The following is a 7,639-nucleotide window of genomic DNA, read 5'->3' on the forward strand; positions in this document are numbered from 1 at the left end:
GATTATTTTCCATTTCTCCACAGGATCTTTTACTTTCCTTTTACCATGGTAACTTAAGCAGACATGTGAGTCTAAAAAATTTACAATAGATTGTGATGGCTATAGTCACACACAATAAGTGTACAGGTCTGAATCCAGAACATTTATGCAATGCCTAATTAATCATTAATTTATTTTAGGCAGGTCCATTGACAAAATGCACAGTACAACTTTACATCAATACTGATATACAGATTTTAGGAAGCATTAACCCTTCGAGGAATTGAAAAATTACAAAAAATTAAAAGGGAACATTTGTTCCAAGCACATGTTTCAAGCACATGGGGTAGTGTAAAAATGTGGTGTGGTTCTACACATTTCTTAATATTCTATATTAAGAAAATCATGCTAACTTTTTAAATGTTATATAATGTACACTGTTTTGGAAACTGCAATGAACATCTAGTCCTTCAAGGTATACATTACACATTGTCAGTATGTGCATGACATTACTTTCAACATATTCTGATGGAATAAGATGCTGGATAATTCCAGCCTGCCTATTATCATTTGTTTTTACAAAATTAAACAAAAGACAATTTTTTTTTGGAAGTTATATTGATAAGAGTCTAAATTCTGCTGATGCTCCACAACAAATAGCAATGTTCAAAGGCATTTGCAAGGTGTCAAAGGAACCCCAGAATCCGTCCTCCTGTGATTATAAGGATTGCTGTGGCAGTGAGATCAGGAGTGACAGCACATCCATGGAAACTGAACCTCTTTGGGAAAAAAATATTTGCTTTTCCTCAGGAAGACAGCATACAACCACCCTGGTTACACCACCAGTGTGCTTGCGGTTGCTTGTCAAGCATTGGCCTGCACTTATGCCAGCTTTGATGAAATAATGTAACTTAAGAATGGGCCTTCTGGGCCACTTTAAAATTTGAGCAAGGTCGTTCAGAAATTATATCAGGGACTACTTCCCACACAAAGATTCGTAGAAATATGGAACTTGTTCACCCTAAAATATTGTGAATACTCAGACAATTGGAATCTTCAAGACTTAGTTAAATAGTACTTTTTAGCAGGGAGTTATGGAGCAAAAATGATATAATATAATTGACGTAGTTTGGTCACAACCTAATCAGAAGTTGCAATAGGAAGGAGAGGGGATGAATGGATTACTCCTGTTCTTAAGGTTCTTTCATCATTTTGTTGACCTATGTGTTTAGTTCACAGACTTAAGAGTAGAAAATTATCCACTGCTGTGTGTATGAGATGTGCAAGATTATAATGTATGCAAATTGAACTCTCCTTCTGAAATTCAGTGCTCCTGAAGCCAATAACACCAACGTTCAGATTGAGAGTTCAACTTTACACTATTCTGTCATTAGCACTTCCAGTTTTGGACAGATATATATTCCTTAAAACATTTACAAGTTAGTATCGAACACCTTGTGGCCTATTCACATAACATCAGCCTAAAATTAGTGACTGCTTTTCATTGAATCATGGAATCTTTATGACTTGCAAGGAGGCCATTTGATCCACTGAGTCCATACTAGCTCCTATTCAGTCCTATGCCCCTGAACATTCCCCCTAGCCCTGTAAATTATTTTCAAGCAAGTACCCATCCAGTTCTCTTTTCAATGTACAGTGAAGCTCCGATAATCTGCCACCCTCAGGACTTTGGACTGGCAGGTTATTTGGATTATTGGATGTATTTCTGTTCATACTTCAACACTCCTTTAATTCATTTTTTTAGACGTTAAATAGTTTGATAATAGAGTTTCAGTGAACCAGGTCCTGATCAGTTGAAAGGGAATGTTTATAACTGGGGCCTGGGTGAGTGGAAAGGGATCCCCGGAACTGGAGCCCCGGTGTGTCAGGGAGAATATGGGAAGTGGGGTTTTGTTGTGTTGGACTGAGCACAAGAACCAGGAGAGTTGAAAGGGAGAGCATAAACCAGAGCCCTGATGAGTGGGTTGAAAGGTGGCCAAACAGTCCCTGGTGAGCCCAATGCCCAACCGTCGGAATTTCCAAATAGTTGGATAGTGGATTATTAGAGTTTCACAGTACTTACTGATTCTGCTCCAACATTCCAACAGGCAGTGAGTTTCGGATCATTATTACTTGATGTGTGAAAGAGCTTTTCCTCACATCCCCTTTGTATCTTTTGTCTGTCATTTTGAATCTTTGTCCTCTGTTCCTCGAACCATCCACTTCCCTCTATTTCCCTGTCTAAACCATGAAATTATGTACCTCAATCTAATCTCCTCTAAACTTCTTTGCTTTTAAACTTAAACATTAAGCTGTGTTGCAATTAACCAATTGCATATTGTATAGTAAATCAAATGTCACTGGAAATTTATATTAAAGCTGCAATAATACAAAATCAAATTACTGCAAATGTCGATTATCTGTAATAAAAAAGGAAATTCAGCCAGTCAGCCAGCATCTGTGGAAAGAGGAACAGAGTTAATACTTTGATCATTAATCTTTCATCAGAACTAGGAATAGTCTGAGATTAATAAAATTTAAGACGTAGAGAAAGCAGAGAGGGAAAAAGAGGAAAGGTTTGTGAGAGGTTGGAAAGCAGAAGAGAGTGAAAGACAAAATGAGTGTTAATGCAAAATAACAGAAGTCTAGAAGAGGTGTAAATCCAGAATAACTATCTTAAATTACAAGGATGTTGCTGGGATTTGAAGACTTGAGTTAAAGGGAAAGGTTGAATAGGTTAGGGCTTTATTTCCTGGAGCGCAGGAGAATGAGGGGAGATCTTACAGAGGTATACAAAATTATGAAGGGTATGGAGAGGATGAATGCATGCAGGCTTTTTCCCCTCAGGTGGGGTGAGTCTAGAACTAGAGGACATAGGTTTAGGGTGAAAGGTGAACTAGTCAAAGGGAACCTGTGGGAAAACTACTTCACCAAGATGGTGGTGTGAGTGTGGAATGAGCTGCCAGAGGAAGTGGTGGATGTGGGTTTAATTGTAACATTTAAGAGAAATTTGGATAGGTACATGGATGAGCGAGGTATGGAGGGCTATTGTCCGGGTGCAGGTACCAGGCAGAAAACCAGGCCGGCATGGACTAGATGGGCTGAAGGGCCTGTCGCTGTGCTGTAGTTCTCTGTGACTCTATCAAGAAAATATGAAATAAAAATGCCAGCGGTCCAGACTATCTGAAATTGTTTAACTCAGGTTTGAATCCAGAAGAATGCAAATGCACAACTGATGGATGAGCTGCTGTTCCTCAAGTTATATGCCACAGTAATAGCAGAACATCTCCAAATAAGATTTTTGCTTTGCACTTGCAAACAAAGACACTTCTAGATAATGGCAAGGAGCACAAGAATTTTCACATAGTGAATGTACTTTTGTCTTTAAAATACAATCCATGAGATCTGTCAAGTGAAAATCAAACTAGATACATGAAAACAAGTAAAATCCAGTGATCAGATTGCGAGATTCATTACCTGTTATAAAAAGCAATGCATAAGTCATTTATAGCTGTGGACAGAAATAGGTTAAAGTTACAAACTTCAAAATCACCTGCATGGATCCATTATCTTTTTTTTTGGAAGGAGATGATTTGATATAGTTCTGTGTTTATTTCACCTGTGGGAAGTGTCATGGTAAATAACTATCTGTATTCTGTGATAGCAGCTACACTGAAGGATTAACATTTGATAATGGTAAAGTTTTTAAAAGGAAACAGAGGAATAGATCGCAGGGAAATATAACTAGTTTCAAAACAAAAATGATCGCGTCCAAAATGTTAACCACTGGATCTGCTGAGCACTTCTAAGATTCTCTATTTATTTTTAAACTTTTTTAAACTTTAAACTTTATTTATACAGCACGGTAACAGGCCCTTCCGGCCCAATGAGCCCGCACCACCCAATTACACCCATATTAACCTGCTAACCCGTACGTCTTTGGAATGTGAGGAGAAAACAGAGCACCCGGAGGAAACCCACGCAGTCACAGGAAGAACATACAAACTCCTTACAGACAGCGGCGCTACCGCGCCAAGACTTCATGACTTTTTAAACACTATGATGAACATTATCTTATACTGCAGACTGAGACCTCCTTCAGTGTCTGAACACTGATAGAGGCATTATCATTGCAGGAATTTCTTTAGTCACTAAAATGAATAAAAAATTACAGGAAGAATAAAATGGAGCAGATACATCAGTTTTTTCATTTAGAGTTGGAACCAGAGGAAAATACTCCTACACATAATTGAAATCTCATAAGTGAGCCCTGCCATTTGCTCTCAGGTTATCCATTATATGATGGGGAACTATTCTCAGTAAATGGGGAAACTTCATTAATGCAATTATACAGTTCGTTAGCTCCATGCATTTATTTCATTAAGTTTAGAAATTGTTATTGTAAGAACCTTATTGAAGGGTGAATAACAATATACACTAAAAAAATGATAAATGATTTTAATTCAGTCCAAATTACAAAAGTGCCTGCTTCAATTATTTATTTCACTACACAGGCTTTCATTTTATTTATAATTTAATATTGGATTAAATTTAATCTTAATCTGAGAGAGAATGCTCAGCAGGTCGGACAACATCAGTGGAAAGAGAAAAAGAGTTAATGTTTCAGGTTGAAGAACCTTCTTCAGAACAAACAAAAGGTCTTCAATCTGAAACATTAACCCTGTTTCCACTGGGGTCTACAGGGTCTAACCCTGACTGCACTTTATGACTTTATTATGTTTGTGTGCAGTTATTTTAATGTGTGTCTTTATATGTGTGCACACCTGTGAATGTGCACATATGCTTGCATGTGCCTGTGGGTACATAACTTTGTATGGTACTTGTGCGCATGTGTTTGTGCTCATGCATGTCTGTTGCATTGGATCAGGTTCAGAAATTTCTGGATACTTATCAATGTGGCTCTGTATTTCCCTACCAGGATTCATTTCAATTCTTAAGAAATGTGACCAGCAAAACAAGTCTTTACTGGCAAGGTCCATGTAAATAAAGTTCTTTTTTTATTTTTGTTGGATTCAGACTTCATAAATCCTCCTTTCCCCATGTTGAACAGAAATGAAATACATTTACATTCAACCGACTAAAGCCCTTTATTTTCTTTGTTCTGAAAAGTCATACTGACTTTAATTGGATGCTGGATTCATCATTTTTAAAGTGGATCAATATCAGCTTGAGTGTCTATTAGTACACCAATCCCTCTGCAGCTCCCGCCACCCCCCTGCACCTTTTTCAAATATACATTGAAAGGGAAGGGGAAAAGAGTCATGTAGAACATAGAACAATACAGCACAGGAACAGGCCCTTTTGCCCACAATGGCTGTGACCAGCATGATGCTAAATTAAACCAATCCCTTTTGCCTGCACATGATCCATATCCCTCAATTCCCTGCATATTCATGTGCCTAGGACTCAAGATAATCATCATACATAAAGAGGGAACCAATAAATCAGTGGATTAAATGGTACACTAATCATGTATTATGTCTTGAATAATGTCCAGTTTTGAGATTACAGCACAATGTTCAGAGAGAAAATGTAGTGTTCCCAGTTCATTTGGAATTGTTGGGATGCTGAATTCTAAAGATCAGGCCTAAACTTCTAAGCATTTTTAAATGGTTAGCATTCAAATCAGCATGCTGAGAGAAACAAGTTCCAGAATAGGTTTCAGCTACTGCAATCTAGGCATAAAAAGCATTAGCTGTAGTGAAATGGAAAGCAAGGAGCACAGAATTCACCTCTCATCAGCACATAGAACTGCAACAAGTGGAGATGGTTACTTATTTAATCTTATCACCCTGTTCCAGAAACCAGCCTATTTCCATCTCTTCTGAGATGTGACTCCATCAAAATATTTGACGAGAAAGCTATAAGGATCAATGTTCAACAATTATTGAAGAGCATTGTAGGAAGATAAATGCAAAGGAAGACTAAATGAAAACATTAAATACAGATAGAGAAAAGACTAGAAGCCAGGCAGGGGACATTTGCAGAAAGCTGTCCTTGGCCATTTGTGCTAAATGTACGGGGTAGTGAAGTGTAGCTGTCATACTCCTTTTTCACATGTAGTTCCATTAAAGTCATTTAGGACATTTGGCAGAGGACAAATTCTTACCCTACATTATCTTTTCACCTTGAGGTTACATGTAGTCTCTTCTGGCTTGCAGAGTTGAAACCTACAATTTTCCAATAGCCATCGACACCCTTGCCTAAATTATGTACATTTCTAGACTGTGAAATGCTTTGGAAAACTACTTTTTTGCTAGTCTGGGCCAACATTACAGACTTAGATATGAAATGTATTCCAAGCAGGCCATTACTGGCTTTTTTTCACAAATTCTCTCCATTTATCAGAAAAAGAAACAAAATACCTTTATCAATAAAGTTTGATAATCATACTGATCTAAACACTAGAGCCAGATCTTACACCCTCCCTTTGCAACTGAGGAAGAAAATGCTATGGAAATCATTTGATCTGCAGCAATGATGAATGCTTATCTATCACTACCATCAGGAGTTGCTATAGTGCTAGAAAATGCTACAAAGCTACGACAACTCTGTTCAACAGCTAATCACGGTTTTCATAGTGGAGCCACAGAAATCCATGAAAAATGTTTTGGAAGTTCTGAGTGCATGGGGTTGTTTGGGATCTGGAGTGCATCTCAGCAGTGCCAGAAGATATAAACCAAAGCACACTTTAGCCAAATTCAGGGTTGGACTGCAAAATATAGCTGGCGATAATGAATCATAGGTGTGAAGCAGCTGCTGATTCATTAATACCTACAGTGTGCAGCAATGCACACCCCAAAAAATTGCATTTGTTGTAAATTTGACTTGCATTGTAATAGATACCATGGCAATGAGAAATTATGCTTTAGTGAAGGATCTAAGTACTGAAGGGCTGGAGTTGAGGTTTGACCTTTAGAAATCAACATCCCTTGTCATTCAGTGGCCTTTAGGAAACAACTTAATAGAGAACCATCAAAAAATAAGAACAGAACTTGTTCACTCCTGTAATCCATGTCTAGAAAACCCCAAAACATTGCAGATTAATGAAAATGCCAGTGTGTAAAGCATGTCCAACCAGTCATCTGACATGACTTGCAGACAGGACCATGCTATTTGATGATTTCTCTTTTATCAGTTTCCTCAGTAGCTCAAAGGTCATCAACAACATTACAATTATTTTCCTGGTCATATAAGTAGCTCCTGTTTTATGTAAAGCCTGAAATTATAATTCTGAAAGTGTGATTTCTACTAAGGGAAATAAAATTCACTGCTGTTGAATGTCATTTCTGGAAACAAAAATCTTATCACACGGTTCTCTTCCCAGCATTGTTCTGTTATCAGTTCTCAGAATAAGAGCATAAGAATACATCACATCTGACTTTGCCTTACATATCACCACTGATTAAAGCCCTAAAAATCTTGAGCTTTTTTATTTGCTTCATTAAGATAATTTGTATCATATGTGGTAGCAAAGAATATTCCCTGTTACTGAGACCCGAATCCTACCACTGAAATGATTAGTTTGATTAATTACTAAGATTAACAAATGTAGCTTAGGCTGGGATTCAAGGTTCTTTGATCACATTCACTTAGCCTTGAATGTAAATACCTTTGGCATCCTGTTGTCTGAAGCATT

The sequence above is a fragment of the Pristis pectinata genome, chromosome 20, assembly GCF_009764475.1.
Source record: "Pristis pectinata isolate sPriPec2 chromosome 20, sPriPec2.1.pri, whole genome shotgun sequence".
Lineage (NCBI taxonomy): Eukaryota > Metazoa > Chordata > Chondrichthyes > Rhinopristiformes > Pristidae > Pristis > Pristis pectinata.